Source organism: Gracilinanus agilis, chromosome 4, assembly GCF_016433145.1.
Source record: "Gracilinanus agilis isolate LMUSP501 chromosome 4, AgileGrace, whole genome shotgun sequence".
NCBI classification, from domain to species: domain Eukaryota; kingdom Metazoa; phylum Chordata; class Mammalia; order Didelphimorphia; family Didelphidae; genus Gracilinanus; species Gracilinanus agilis.
In genome coordinates, this window is record NC_058133.1 from 356,717,594 (window position 1) to 356,735,007 (window position 17,414).

The following is a 17,414-nucleotide window of genomic DNA, read 5'->3' on the forward strand; positions in this document are numbered from 1 at the left end:
AGGGATATCAATAACCTCATTAGGGCTTTCAGCAGGAGTTTCTCTCTGTCTCTTTCTCCATCTCTGTCTCACTCTGTGTCTCTGCCCATCTCTTTCTCTCTGTCTCTGTGCCTCTGTCTTTCTGTCTCTGTCTATCTGTCTCTGTTTCTCCTCCTACATAGAAGCTGAGTCTGCTCTGCTGACAGTGCTAGATTTGCAAAAGGGTTGTTGACCACTGACCAGGAGCTTATTGGTTTTCACTTCCCACAGAGAGATAGATAGGTCAGCAATTTCTGGCTTTGCAGGCCCTTTCTCTTCCCCATGAGAAAAAAATGAAAGCCCCAGAGGAGAGTGGACAGATATGAGTGTAGCTTCCAGGGACAATTTTAAATCATCAACAGGGGCTCAAAGATCAATGGGTTGATCCAGAACTAACTGGTTTGGAGTTCCCTGGCCAGGGATGTGCACAAACAGGTCAGACCTGTGTAGAAATACTGGCAGCTTAGCTAGGTAGTGCTGCAACTACCTGGTCCTGCAACCAATCCTGGAATCCAGAAGATCTGGATTCAAATCCAGCCTTAGACACTCACTATGAGACCCTCAGCATAGCCTCTGTCTACCTCAGTTTCCTCCTACATAAAACAGATAATAATGGCACTGTGTAAAGGGAACCCCTTCCTCCCAGGGTCGTGAACTTTCTGTTCATTCAAGCCAGCCCATTAACGTGAGCTGGAATGCTCCAAACAGAGACTTTGCTTGACTCCTGAGATGTGATAGACCAGCACACAAGGAAAGGAAGTGACATGGAGAAAGACGATGATAAAAAGATGAGACCATAGAGGAGGAGGGGTCTTTCTCTGGAGATTTTTGGCTGGGGGTCTTTCTGTGATTCGGCATAGGTGGCTCAGGTGGAAGACATTCTTGTGGGCTGGTAAGATTAGGGTGGTAGGTTAGGAGGAAATTTTTTTTATTTCCTTCCCTCTTTATTCCTTTCTTAGACTATATTTATATTAAAAATTAAATTGTTAAAAGCTACTATCATCCTCATGACTTAAGGGTTAATTATTTTATAAATGGCGACCACAACCATCTTTTTTAATGAATATTACATTTAGCATATTACATTTGGTATAATATTAATTTTCAATATTACAGCACCTACTTCCCAGAGTTGTCACAAGGTTCCAGTACACTGATCTTTGTATAGCATTTTACAAGCCTTGAATCCTATATAAGTGTTAGCTGTTATTATTACATAGGGAATATTCCAGTACTCTCAGAAAAGAGCACCCACCAGCTGATTTCTCTCCTTCAGTTAAAAGTCTATGTGTTTAAGCAATATTATGCTTATGATAGAAGGAGGGAAAGTCAGGTCTACAAAAATTAGCAGGACTTGATGAAAGTCCAGTCTTGTCATTAACAAGAGACAGTATTGCATTTTGGCAGGGATGGAGAGACCACAGATTAATATACAAGAACCATCTCATGCCTAACTGTAGACTCTCAGGGTGACAGAGAAAGGGGATGTTTAAATCTTATGGAAATGCCAGCAGAGAAAACAGCTGCACTTGCTAATTAAGGCAAAACCAGAACTGTAAATCCCGGAGAATGTGTGTGTCATTGCACAAATGTATAAAAAGAATGCTCAAAGCAGCCAGATGCTAAAGCCATATGATGCCAGAGGCAGAGTCTGCTGTGGTATAAACAACCAAGCAGCTACTGGATATGGGGCAGATGGCCTCAATAGCATTACAGTGTTACACTCTGAAACATCTGGCGTTATCCTCATTCTTGGAGGATGTGGGCAGCCATCGTCTGGGGTTCTTCACATGGCAATGGAAATACGACTGATGGTGAAAAGAAGAATTAAATGTACTTCTTTGTAATACTGATTCTTTCTGTTCCCCCAGCAATTCCTCATCCCCCAAAATGTCGCTTTCCAGCTGCCTGTCCCAAGTCACACACACCTCACAAAAGCTTCTGATACATAAGAAGCATTAAAAAACAAAAACAGGGGGCTCAGTGTATTGAGAGGCAGGTCTGGAGATCCAAGGGCTTGGGTTCAAATCTGAACTCACACATTTCCTAGCCATGTGACTCTGGTAAGTCACTTAACTCCCATTGCCTAGCCTTTACCCCTCTTCTGCCTTGGAATCAATACACAGTATTGATTCTTAGATAGAAGAGAAGGGTTTAAAAAAACAAACAAGCAAACAAACAAAATAACCTACTTCCAAACCAAGAAGGGTTCAGAACAAAGAAAATCATTGCAATTAGGTGGCCTGGAGTCAGGAAGACCTGAGTTCAAATGTGACTTCAGACACTAGCTGTGTCTCCCTGAGGAAGTCACTTAATTTCCTTTGCTTTAGTTTCCTCATCTGTAAAATGAGTCAAAAAAGGAAATGGCAGACCACTCCAGTATCTTTGCCAAGAAAACCCCAAATGAGGTCATGAAGAACAGACACAAATGAAATGTCTAAACAACAACAACACTAATCCACATAAAATTGCTTGGAAGAGTTGATTTTTTCACTGACATTCCTGTAACTGAATAGTTTGAAACATCCCAAGTCCTGGGGCTCTCAGAGACTTAGTTCCATCACCAAGGACTTACTAAAATATCAGTCTCTCATTTGGCTTGTTACTCCCCAGAGTTTAATCCAAAAATAATCACCAAACATAGCTTGTATGTAGGTTCCCAAAAATGTGGTTAATAGATTCCCTGGATACCATGTAAACATTTAATATAATAATGGCATGAGGTATGGGATAGCCTTGATTTTTATCCCACAGAGAATGTGTAGGTCATCATCAAGATTCTTGGTCCTCAGTTCTCTCAACTGTAAAATACCAAAATTGGAGTAGATAGTCTCTGAGGACCCTTCCAACTCTGGACAATAATCCCATACCACGAAATTCCCTTTTTCTTTCTGTCACCAGTCAACTATGAATTGTAACCTACTCTACAATCCAGTAAAACTCAATTGCTTTCTATTTCCTAATCTCATCTTGCACTCTCACACAGAGGCAATCACCAGGGCTGAAGACAGTCTTTGTCTGGAAAAAGATAGGTAGGGTACAAATAAGAACCCCAAAGAGCAAAGTCCAATAGCTAGGCTGTCAGAATGTTCTTTTGGTGCCAAAATCCAAAGGCAGTCAGGAGGGCTGAGGACAATCTTCATTTTGGAAAAGGCAAGTGGAGTACAAATCAGAATCAAAAAGAACATCATCTTGAGGTCAGACTGGGTCAGAATATTTTTTAAAATAATATTTTGTTTTTTCCCAATTATGTGAAAAAACAATTTTTAACATAAAAAATTGGGGGGTCCTAAATTCCCTCTCTCCCACACTCTCTCCCTTCCCTCTTTGCTGAGATGGAAAGCAATCAGATATGGACTTTACAATTACAATCATGTAAAACATTTTTCTTTATTAGTCATTTTGTGGAAGATATCTTGAACCAAAAAAATGAAGCAAGAAAGTGAAATAAAGTATATTTTGGTCCGCATTCAGACTCTATCAATTCTTTCTCTGGAGGTGGATGATATTTTTCTGCACAAGTCTATGGGATTGTCTTGGATCACTGTATTACTGAGAATAGCCAAGTCATTCACAATTGTTCATCATAGAGTATTGCTGTTACTGTGTACAATAGAACCAGAGTTTCTTAGTGACCAATAATCCAAGAGGAAGCTGTAATGGAGAATCAAACTGGAGAGATCAGTACTAGATCAGGAGGCAAGATTCAAGGAGTAGTGTGCCTACTGTGATGTGACAGTTCATGGTCCATACTAGTAGGGTTGGTGGTGGCAGGGGAGTCTCCTCTTTGCCCTACTATACTGTAAGAATGTGGGAATGGACAGCTCTCTATCACTGGAACACATCTGAAGAATCACAAATCATCACAGTTCCAAGGGTGCCTCAGAGGTGATCTAATCCAATCCATGCTAACCCAGGCAGCAGCTCTGCAACCTCTCTGCCAAGTGGTAATCTGGCATCTGCTTGAAGTTCTCCAGCAATGGGAAATCATTACATCTTATAAGAGCCTAATCTACTTCTTTACAATTCTGCTTTTCCAATGTTCTTCATCTCTGCTTGCTGAAATCTTTCGTCTACTTCAAGGTCCAGCTCAGCAGTCCTCTGTTCAATGGAGCTTTCCATGATGGTGCCAGCTGAAAACCAGGCTCACCTAGATCACAAATTCAAAGCTAGAAAGGGTAGAGGAATATCAAACCCTTCGTTTCACAGATGAAGGAACTTGGCCCAGAAAGATTGGCGTAAGGTCGCAAAGATAGTAAGCAGCAGGGTCAGGATTTGGAAAGCTCACAATCTCTCCCTCTTCACATTTTATTAAGCATTTTAGCTAGCTCTTTTTTTTTCTTTTTACCTTATTACATTCTACCTGACATCATACTTTTATCTCTGTACCTGCATGATAAATATATGCATAACCCAGATCAAATTGCTTACCATCTACGGGAAGGGGGAGGGAAGGAAGGGAGGGAGACAATTTGGATACTATAACTTCAGAAAACATATGAGGAAAATTGTTTACATGTAACTGGTAAAATACCAGTTTTTTTTTTTTACCAAAAAAAATGTTTGTTGGATTGGATTTAATTGTACTACTGCACAACTAATTACGGTAGATACATAATTTCCTATACATTTATCCTTAGCAAAAAAAAAAGAAGAAGAAGAAGAAGAAGAAGGGGAGGTGGTTCACGTGTCTATGTCTCTCTCAAAGGACACTTTTTTGTCAAGCCTCTAATTACATGAATACACAATACTTGAAGCTAGCTTGGTTTTCTTTTTTAAAAAAATCCAAAAAAATAACTCACAAAAGGCATAGATACCTGCACTCAAATTCAGCTATCAAGGGGGAAAAAAAACCTTTTATAGCTAATTAGAACTAATGATGGATCTGACAATTATGGGATTCAGAGATTGAGGATAATTACATAAAACCATGAAAATCTGCCCTACGAACGTTCCAAATCACACAACCCACGAAAAAAAAGATAAAAAAAATTTTTTTAGACAAAGAATTTTCTGTTCTAGTAAGTTGTATTTTTGAGTTTGTCCTTCCTTCCTAAAAAGACAAATATAAAACATAATTAGGTGAGGAAAACTCTTCCCCAAATACTGTGTAAGAACTAAGGGTACATTTCCCATATGCCTCTACTTTCTTTATGGTTAAATGTTTCTATCACAGATTTCACATTTACCTATTAGTATTTATTCTGTTGTATTAAAGATACAGTGTGACATAAAAGGTAGAGAGGCTGTCTCAAGATCAAGAAGTCCAAAGTTCAAGTCCTACCTCAGACTGTGACTCTGGGCAAATCACTTAACCTCATAGTGTTCTAGGCAGCAGTTCTCAGAGTGTGGTCCGCTGACCCCTATAATCCCCTAAGGATCTTTCAGGGAGTCTTCAAAGTCAAAACTATTTTCATATTAATACTAAGATGTTATCTGCCTATTAAAATATTTCATATATATATCGGTGTGAGGCCAGATTTCTTCATATACTTCAACCAAAACAACATAGCACAACAGATTTACTGCAGAAGCAGACAACCAGAATCTGGTTGTCTTTTATTAGGCAAGATATTTAAAGAAGTTTATAGAAATATGTAAAACAAAGCCATTTCTCACTAAACTTTTTAGTTTTGAGAAATAGTTCTTTCCCACAAAATATGTTAATATGCAATGAGTTTCTTTTTTGGAAACAAATTAATAAATCTCTTAAAATTTATAAAAATCCTCAAATTTATCAAATCATTATATTATTTTTACTAAATTTATTAAATTTCTACCATGATAAATATCAATAGATACATCACACATAAACAAAAGCCCTTTGAGGTTCTGAATAATTCTTAAGAATGCAAAAGGGTAGGGGCAGTACCCTCAGCAGAAAGAGAGCCAGTCCTGGAGACTGGAGGTCCTGGGTTCAGATTTGACCTCAGGTATTTCCTTGCTGTGTGATTGATGCTGGGTAAGTCACTTAATCTCAGTTGTCTAGCCCTTAACACTCTTCTATCTTAGAACTGATACTTGGTATTGATTCTATGACAGAAGGTAAGGGTTTGTTTGTTTGTTTGTTTGTTTTAAAGAATGCAAGAAGGCCCTGAGATCAAGAATTTTGAGAACCTTTACAGTAAGATTACAAGTCACTGAGAAGGTGCTGCCTGCATTGATAGAGTTCTTTCATCTCTGTACTACTGAATCCCATATCTAGGTCCTGTCCCCCAATGTATGATAAGCCCCTTGAGGAAAGGGTATGTAATTAAGTCTATATAATTATGGGTGGCTTAAGGAGGACAGAAAAATGTGCCCAGCTCAGTCTTATCCAGTCTGTTATCTCTTCTGTCATTTCCCCACAGGAAGCAGCGCTGTGGTTGGGGCATGATTAGTTCTTGACACATTAGGGATGGATTTACCTCAGAGTAACCCTGGCCAATGTCCTGGGCCCCAATTCCACTTTTTCTCATGGTCCCTAAAAGAGATTGGCACATGCTAAATTGATTGATTAATTCTTCTTCCCTTCTTTTACCTCTCTCCTGAAGACAGCGACAATTCTTGATATCATATGGAAGTGAATTACAGTGAGGGTTTCGTTTGTTTCACTCTCTTCTGTGTGGCACATAGTAAGCACTTAATAGTGGCCAGTTGACCAGCTGGCTGAATGTTGCTAGTGTGACCAAAATTGTTAGGCTTCTGGGAGTCATTTTTGTAAGCAATGAGAGGTAGAATGCCATATATATCTATATATCTATCTATATATCTATATCTATATCTATATCTATATCTCTATATATCTATATCTATATCTATATATATATCTTCACTTGTGTCCAGAATGGAGTAGTTAGGGTGATGTCCTTGTGTGCATGGCTTGAATGGAGGAAAAATAGACATCTCTAGCCTTTTCTGCCCCCATCCTTCTCCAAAGGAGAGTTTCTTTCCTGCCAGAGAAGCAAGAGGTTGGGGCCAGAGTCCCCCCTCTGCTCTACTCAGAGAGAGGAGGTACCAGGCTAGAAGTGTATTTTATTTGTCTAGGGGATGTTATTGAGTTCCATGTAACTTTTGATTGTTATTTTTGATAGGACAGAATCCCCAAGTTCTATATCCAAGACTTGATCCCTTTCCTACTTAATACTAGTTCCATAATGGACTCACATAGAAAATGGCAGAGAAACCCATCTATCCAAATCATAACAGAACAGAGATCAGAGAAGGTATACATAGGAGAATTTATATCAGACAATACAAAATGAAGGAGTTTTCCCATTATGGGAGAGAGAACACAACTCAACCAAGAGAGAATATTCTAGATCTCATCCAAGAGGAAATTCCCTAAAGTCTCAGGAGGAACAAGCTGGAAAAAGGGACATAATGGAGACCACCCACTCCTCTTCTGTCTTCCCAGAGCCTTTTCCTTCAGTACTGAAGTGGGATTTGCCTCTTCGATCCCTCTGGAAGTAGCAGTCCTAGAAGAAAAGTCAACACTTGGAAAATCCCCAAAGCCAACTGAAAGAGGACTGGCTGACAAGTGAAGTTCTTGCTTCTAATTAGCTACAGCTCACCCCTCAAGCAGGGCAGGACCTTCAATTCCACCAATAAGGAGGGAGCCCCATTCCAAAGAGGACGGCGATTTTACACACACACACACACACACACACACACACACACACACACACACACACNAGGGACATAATGGAGACCACCCACTCCTCTTCTGTCTTCCCAGAGCCTTTTCCTTCAGTACTGAAGTGGGATTTGCCTCTTCAATCCCTCTGGAAGTAGCAGTCCTAGAAGAAAAGTCAACACTTGGAAAATCCCCAAAGCCAACTGAAAGAGGACTGGCTGACAAGTGAAGTTCTTGCTTCTAATTAGCTACAGCTCACCCCTCAAGCAGGGCAGGACCTTCAATTCCACCAATAAGGAGGGAGCCCCATTCCAAAGAGGACGGCGATTTTACACACACACACACACACACACACACACACACACACACACACACTCGTGCGTGCATGCGCACAAACATATAGCTATTCACAAGAACATATATAATGGAAAATTATATATATATATATATAAATATATATATATATATAAATATATACGTATACACACACATATCTACAAGAACTCCTCTAATGGACAAAATTTATTTCTAAAAAGATAGATTTCTCTAAACTTTTTGGATGGCAATATTTCAGCTTGGAACAGTTCTTGGTGTTGGTTCCAAGATTTTCCCAAGTGCAGACCATGGAACAGCATTTCATTTCTTTGGGAGGTGAGATTTTTCTCCCTCAGCTCCATCTTGATTGCAAAGTTCTCATGCTCCTGGGGACCTAGCCAAAGGTAAAGGGCTCATCCAGTTGGAATAGCTTCTGGGCAATTGTAAAAGCCATTCTTGTCTGGGTGAAGTCTAAAAATATTTTTATTAGGAACTTTTTTTTTACCAGATGTGTGATTTCTTTGGTCAACTTTCTCTCCAATTCCGATCAGAATCTCTTCTGAAATATAGTGTTTTCGAGAGTTGTGTATGGGCACTGAGAGGTTGGCACTAACCCAGGGACACATAGCTTGTAAAATTTAAGACTAAAAAAAAAGTTGTGCTTAATAATTATTTACACTAAAATTAATTCATTTCAATGCAAAAAGTATCAGAATTTTTCAATCATTCCCTCTAAGTTCTCATCAGAATATCTTTGTCCATTCTCATTGACTCTTCCCCTTATATGTTTGTAATTAGTATATACTCTCCTGCCTTCTTTTTTTGCTTTGCATTATTTCATAAAGTTCTTTCCATATTTTTTTCCTGTTTCTCATGTTTGTCATTCTTAATTGCATTATACAATTCCATTACCTCAATGATTTATTTAACCATTCCCCAGTGGAACATATTGCTTTGTAGGTACAGCTGAAGTTATCTCTAGTTTAATCTCCTTATTTTACAGATGAGGAAACTGAGCATCAGAGGAAGTAAGTGACTAACACATGCTCTCACGAGTAGTATATAATATAGGTCAGATTCTATTTTAGGGCCACTGTCTCCAAATCCAGCACTTTTTTCACTATGTAGTTAGGTCGCTTTCATTCATTAAAAAATGCAATTACACTCCAAAAGATATCAGAGACAAAGGAAAAAAGCCTACGTACACCAAAATATTTTTGGCAGCATTTTTTGAGGGGAAATGAATGAACAAGTTGTGATATATGGTTGTAATGGAATACTATTGTGCTATACAAAATGACAAATAGTATGAGTGCATAAAAACCTGGAAAGACTTACATGACCTGATGCAAAGTGAAGTGAGCAGAACCAGGAGAACAGTATGTACAGTAACAGAAATATTATATGATAGCTGTTAAGGACAAAACTACTATTGACAAAATAAGTTTCTAAGATAACCATAAGAGAATCATGATGAAAAATGCTATTTACAACCAAAGGAACTGATGCAGTCTGAGTACAGATCAAAACATGCCATCTTCCACTATATCTCCTCATGAGTATTTTATTGTATATATAATATGTAGCTTGTATCTTCTATTATGACATGAACAATATGGAACTATGTATTATATGAAAGCACAGGTATAACCTCTATCAGACTATTTGCTGCCTTTGGAGAGGGGCAGGAATGAAAGGAAGGAGCAGACCTGAATCCTAAACTGTCAGAAAACAATTGTCAAAAAATGTTTATATATGTAACTGAGGGAGGTGGAGTCAAGATGGACACCTAGAAGCAGCAAAAGTCCAGTCCTCTGTGAAAACCTTTCCACACCAATCAAAAACAAAGTGCTTCGAGGGGACAGAAAACCAAATCTAACAACAGGACAAAGCTGGGGAACCCTCCTGCTCAGTTCAACTTAAAAGGTATGCAAAGAAGACTGAATTCTCAGGTTTAAGGAAAAAGAAGAAAGAGGGTCTCAGGATCCTTTCCCCACCTACTGTGCTGAGTCTCCAGAAATTGCTAGAATCTTGGGGAGAGGGCTCTAGCCCAAAAGGAGTGCCTTGCTGCCACAGCTGTGCCAGGCTCAGGGCTCTAACTACAGCTGGCAGAGAGGTGGGGTGGGGAGGGCAGCCTAGTTGAATTCACTGCTCTCCATCTTGGACCTTCTACTTCTCAAGGTTTGGGCCTCAGGGAACCCCCAGCTCTGCAGATCAACTCTGCCCAGGTTTAATCTAGTCTATCAATTGGGCAGATAAGAAGCCTTCAGAGGACAAGGAAGCTCAATGTCCAACACCCTTCCCCCATTGACTTAGCTGAGAGCCTTGCTGACTCAGATCCCAGGGCTAAGGCTAAAACCACTACAGAATATCTTGATAACAGGGCAGGAAGCCCAGCTCCCTTCAGTCTCCACACCTTCACCTACACCTTTAGCTTCTGCTGCCAACTGGGGAAGATCTGACCTCAGGGCTCATTAATACTCCATCGGCCTAATCTAGTTAATCAGCAGAGCAGAGAAGAAGCCCCTTTAGGATAGAATAGCCCAAAACCACAGATCCAGCAAATAAACAGAGGAGCAAGATTATAGCCAATGACAGGGGGGGGAGGGGGGGAGAGAGAAGGAAAAAATATGAGTAAACAACAAAAAAAAAAAGAAAAAAATACAATCAACAGCTTCTGTCTAGATAATGAGTAAAGAACAAATGGAACAGAGGAGGACCAAGGAACACCAAGCAAAAATGCAGAAACTCCAGTGAATTAGACTCAGGCTTTGAAAGAACTCAAAAAACAATAAAAAAAAAATTAAGAGAGGCTGAAGACAGTTGTGAAAAGAACTTAAAAAGCAAAATAAGTTGTCTAAAAACAGAGGCACATGAACTAAAACAAGAAAATAGTGTCTTGAAAACCAGAGTTAACCAGCTTGAAAACAAGACAAAGAAGGTAAAAAATGACCTACAAAGAAAAATAGACCAGAAGGAGAAAGATGACCAAAAAGCCAGGGATGATCTTCAGTCTTTAAAAATTAGAATCCAATCATGTAACCATGTTAAAAATGAATATTAATAAATGTTTGGAAAAAATTAGAATCCAACAACTAGAGGCAAATGACTTCACAAGACAGCAAGAGTCTATAAAATAAAATCAAAAATATGAAAAAATATGAAACATCTCATTGATAAAACTATAGACCTAGAAAATAGATCCAGAAGAAATAACTTAAGAATTATTGGACTACCAGAAAATCATGACAAAAGAAAAAGCCTGAACATCATTCTATAAGAAATTATCCAGGGGCAGCTGGGTAGCTCAGTGGAGTGAGAGTCAGGCCTAGAGACAGGAGGTCCTAGGTTCAAACCCGGCCTCAGCCACTTCCCAGCTGTGTGACCCTGGGCAAGTCACTTGACCCCCATTGCCCACCCTTACCAATCTTCCACCTATGAGACAATACACCAAAGTACAAGGGTTTAAAAAAATTAAAAAAAAAAAAGAAATTATCCAAGAAAACTGCCCCAACAACCTTGAACAAGAGGGAAAAGTAGAGATTGAAATAATCCGCAGATCACCTCCTGCATTTAATCCCTACTTGACAACACCCAGGAATGTTATAACCAAATTCCATTACTACCAGACCAAGGAAAAGATACTACAAACTGCTAAGAAGAAACCATTCAGATATCATGGAACCACAGTTAGGATAACACAGGACCTGGCTGCATCCACACTGAAGGAATGGAAGGCATGGAATATGATATTCCGGAAAGCAAGGGAACTGGGTCTACAACCAAGAATCAACTACCCAGCAAAATTGATTATACTCTTGCAGAAGAAAGTAGGGTCATTTAATAAAATAGAATACTTTCAAGCATTCATAAAGAAGAGACCTGACTTAAACAGAAAATTTGATGCCCAAACACAGAACTCAAGAGAATCACCAAAAGGTAATTAAGAAAGGGAAAAAACAAACAAACAAAAAACTTTTTAAGGGACCCCATAAGTTCGAATGATTTGTATTCCTATAAGAAAAGATGATGTTGGTAATTCTTAATATTGTTATTATCATCAGAGTAGCTAGAAGAAGTATACTTAGAGGGAACAGTGACAAATTGTATAGGATGAAATGTCAAAATATATATTATATATATATACATACATATATATATAAACTGGGGTAAAAAGAGGATAATACTAAGAGAAATGGGAAAAGAAATAAAATGGAGTAATTTTATATTTCATAAAGAAGCACATGAGGGAGGAGGGAAGAAGACCAATACAATGGAAGGATGAAAGAGGTTGGAGACAGTCTCCAAGAAAATTTTAATCTTTACAGTGGGAAGGGTCAGAAAGGTACAAATGGTAGGAAAACCTCCAACTCCAAATTCAATCATCAACAATATCATCAACATCAATACCAACATCATCATCCACGTTATAATCAATGTCATCATCATCATCATCAACATCATCATCAATGTCATCATCAACGTCATTATCAACATCAACATCATCAACAACATCATTATCATCATCAACAACATCAGCATCTAACTATCAATCTTTTCATGGCTCAGTAAAGATTTTTGCTGGTTGGTCTAAACTAATAGTAACATACTATGCAGAGTACTGAATGAGAGCCAAAAAACCTAAACTCTAGGATTGAGTGCCACTATGTGTCCTTTGGGAGTAAAAAGAAAGCCTTTTTCCTGAACTCAGTCTCCTCATTCATGTATGAGTGAAGCTTGCCTGGACACTGCATTAAGTTAATCGATTAAATCAAAGAATCAATCAGGTATAAACAAGAAAAAAATGTTTCTACATGTAACTAAAGTAAATAAATATTTTTAAAAGAATATAATTATACATAGTTCTGCCATCTTTGAATATCTTGTTTTGTTTTGTTTTCAATAACAACTTTAAGATAAATTTACCAACAATGGGCATGTTCAATTAAAGGATATGATTATTTTAATAATTTTTGTTGCTTCCTGCCAGATTACTATCCAAAATTTACTAGTTTGCAATTCTACCAGCAATGAATGTGTATCCATTTCTCTATGAGTCCACCAGTTTTGTTTCATTGAAATCAGGATGACCAAGCTGAGGCCTGAAGAAGGGTTGAAAAATGTACCTTCTTTCCTTCTTCAAAGAGGTGAGAAACTATGGGTGGAGAATATAGACTATACTCTCAGACATGTTTGATGTGTTGGCTAGTTTTGTTGACTTTGCCAGCTTAAAACTTTTTTTTGTTTTAAGAGATGCCATACCAACCAGAGGATGAGTATAACCTTTGGCTTGGTTTGCCAGAAAACATCTTTCTTGAAGGGAATTGTGCAAATCCTAGGTGAAATACAGGTGAAATATAAAATACCTATTCAGTAAATGCTTATATTCAAATAGTTTTAGATCTCAGTGAGAGTTATTAATGCCACGTCTATGCTTCTGGTTTTTCTGACAATGAATACTTATGAAAGCCTTTGGTATTTAACATTGTTTTTGTATGTAGGAAATAAATACCTGCCTTATGCCTGATTGAAATTGTACATTGTGTACTTTTCTGCTATGCAGTCTGGAGAGATACTAGACAAGAGACAAATCTAAACTTTAAAACATTTTCCCCTGGCATATTATGGTGGTGGCATAAAGAATTTAAAAGTTTGGGGGGGAAAGAGTCTGTCCCTTCTTTAGGTAATCAGAGTGGACAAATTCATGGGTCCAAATCACATGGGCTCCTTTAGTAGAGAAGAACCTCCAGAGTTCCCAGTCCCAGTCCCATACCTCCAGGACCCAGCTTGTTGCTGTTCAGCCATTTCAGGTGTATCCAACTCTTTGTGACCCCATTTGGGGTTTTCCTAGCAATGATGCTGGAATGGTTTGCCATTCCCTTTTCCAGCTTATTTTACAGATGAGGAAGCAGGGTTAAGTGACTTGCATAACTAGTGTCTGAGGCCAGATTTGAATTCAGAAAGATGAGTCTGATTCCAAGCCCAGTATTTAAACCTACTGAGCCACTTAGCTATCCCCTGTACCTAGCAAGCACTTAATAAAAGTTTGTTGAATTATATTAAATTCTTTTTCACATATTATTAAGGAAGAAGATAGTTTCATGATACACTGTTTGGAAACTAATAATTAAAAAAACCTCTTAGCTTCTGTCTTGGAATCAATATTACATATTACCCAGGGTCAAACAGCTAGGATTTGAACCCAGAATCTCCTATTTCTAGGCCTGGTTCACAGTCTACTGAGCGACCTCAAGGCCCCCTCTCAAGCTACTTTAGGTGTAACTAGAATTGTAGCTTGCTAAATGGAGCAGGGATTTTTGTCCATCACTGGCCGGATGGTGGCTGAAATCAAGGGAGAGAAAGTAGAGCAGGCAAGAGAAAGCTGAATAGGTGTCAAATAAGCTTTTTTGAGCCTCTGGAAGAAACCTTGTCATTTTTCCCTCATTAATAGATTACTCAAAGAGGCCTGTCAAGTGAAGACCCTTATCTTTCCTCAATCAGCAGAGAAAGAACAATTGATCTGTGGAGCTGGAAGGCAGCAGCTGTTGCCAATAATCCTAATGAGCACACTGGTCTCTCTTTCCCTTTGAAGCTACCTATAGACATCTTATAAAAGCAGGGATATCCCCAATTTCTGAGCCACTATTTCTCAATTAACCTTAATATAGAAGAGCAGATTTAGTTGGAGGCAAAAAGAGCTGGACCTCAGCAATGAAATTCTAGGGAGCTTGGTTACATGGATGGCTTCCTCTACATCCCTGGGTTGGGAGAGTCTTTACTTTGGGGATTACACCAAGTTCTTTTGATCCAAATTTTTGGAGTCCATGAATCAGTATAGGGTCCCCAGAGATCTCATACATGTTGGATCAGCCCCTCTGACAACAAGAATGAATGACTCGAGGAGACTTTTCCCCCTAAAAACCCAAACAAGCACAAACTTGAATACCAAGTTTCATAGGTTATGGAAGCTGACTTTAACTCAGCCATTGACATACCTCAGGCATCCTGGTTTCAAATTAAATTTTAAGTGTTTTCCAGACTGATAAACTTTTTAGTACAAGTTATAGAAATGCAAAGGAGAACACCAGAGGTCTAGCTGATTTCTATAACTTGCTTTTTATTAGCTGCTAGAGGTCTTAAAACATTAAAAAAGGGGTTCACCCAAGTCTGATGCTACCAGAGATCTACAGTCATACCTTGCCCCCTCCCCACCCACACTTTGTTGCATATGGAGAGGATGATAAATGCATATATGCCATGTGGTTCTTCTTTCTTTTTCCAGAAAGAATCTATAGCCACCTTTTTCACTCCAACACTATACTACTCTCAGCTTCAATATGTGGAGTTTCTACTCTTCTGGGTGCCCATTTTCCCAGGTGCAGTGATTAGAACACATCTCTCAGACAAAAACAGCTAGCATTCTTAGTATCTAGAAAAGACCATGAGCTATTATACTTAACCATACAGTTAAAAAAGCCAGTAGATTATCTTGGGCTGAGGTAGACCTCTTGATGTAAGCTCACAGACCTTGATCCTAGACATATATCTAACTTGAGGTTAAAAATTCCTTTTATCTCCTGTTAATCCCTTATTTTGAGCCTATGTCTCCAAAATCCATTTCAAAGGCTCTGCCCCTGACCCAACTCTCAAATGAGTTTCAGAGAAGCTCAAGTCCTAAGGCTCACCTCAGAGATCCTCTTTGATAAGTATATAAATGAAGTTAGGGGTTAGAACAGAAACTAAGTAAAGATAGAATCTTCTGTCTTCACCCTCCTAGATCACATTCCTGCTTTATTATGCTTATCTGCCAACAATAAAACTCCTCACTACATTTCTGATCTCCCTATATTTCTATGATTGAATGAGATCTGGGATCCAAACAACTTTGTAGAAACTTTCGGCATACAACCCTTCATCAAAATTGGAAACTCAGGGGGCAGCTGGGTGGCTCAGTGTATTTAGAGCCAGGCCTAGAGACAGGAGGTCCTCAGACACTTCCCAGTTGTGTGACCCTGGGCAAATCACTTGACCCCCATTGCCCACCCTTACCACTCTTCTGCCTTGGAGCCAATACATAGTATTGACTCCAAGATGGAAGGTAAGGGTTTAAAAAAAAAAATTGGAAACTCACCCTACATTGGCTAGTCAATGAGTATGTATTAAGTACTTACCAAGTGCCAGCCATTGTGCTAAGCTCTAGAGGGACAAATACAAATCAAAAGAAAGATTTTTTTTTCTTGAGAGCAGTTCCTGCTCTCAAGGAACTTACATTCTAATGGGAGATGATAAACATGAAAAAGCTGAAAAGTGGGGTTGAGGGAGAAGGTACCCATGTAGAATGGTGGAAAGTCTAGAGAATTAGAATTAAAGGTGGGAAAGGGAGAAAAAGATGACTCTGCTGGGCCCTTCCTCAAAATGAAGGTTCTAGGATGAACTCAGAAGAGGACTGAGGGCTGCTCCAGGATGAGAAGGCAATTGAGGCAAGGTGGCAAAGCCAGGGACATCAAAAGCACATTCTGGAGAGGAAAGAAGGATGGCTAACCTGGGCCCTTGGTACTTTACAAATTCTATTTTTTAAAAAATTGCTTTCATTACTACTTCTTTAACAAATGCCAGTGTCTAACAATTATGCCTTTTTAGCAAGTCATATCTTCCAGATATTTCCTTTCTATCTCTGAAGTAGTTTACCAAGCAATTCTATAGTCTGTAAATTAATATACAAAAATTCCACTCTAAGATCTCATCATGGGTGAGGAAAGCCTAGGTTCTTATGTTGTGGCGGGTCCTACCAAGGCTGGAAAAGTGCCCACTAATAATGGACTGTATTTTAGTCATCTGAGGATCAGCCTTATTAAATCTTAGTTGCACATCAGCAGTGTGGTCCCTACCAAAGACCATCTGCTACACTGTGGAGGGGTTGTGACCTATGTTGGTAGTAGGGAGTACCCTCACCAAAATCATGAATCCCTGAAGTATGAAAAAGCACTAATTAAAGATTAGTTTTTCTTTCTATGTTATTCTGTGGGAGGAATCATCTCTGGAAATCCAGGTCTAGTTTTTTCTTTCTTTCTTTTAATTACTACTCTTATTTTCATATTAAACTAACTTTAGATGACTGGAAGGCCTTTGGTTAAATTGCTGTGTTCTCGTCCTCCCACACCTCTCTCTCCTGCCCTAGCTCCCTAAGAGAGAAAAGCCACATAACATTTAGAACAGAGATTTCTCATCTTTCTGTGTGATGGCCCCTTTGGCAGTCTGGTGAAGCCTATGGACTCCTCATAATAATGTTTTTAATAATTGGAGGAAAGGCTAAATTTCAGCTTAGTGAAAGTAAAAATGCAATTTTTTTCTCTATCCAAGTATATGGACCTCCTGAAATCTATTTCAGATTAGGATTCTAGGATAAGCATCCCAGATCTAGAGAAAAAAAGAATAAATAGCATTGAACATATTTTCCATAATACAT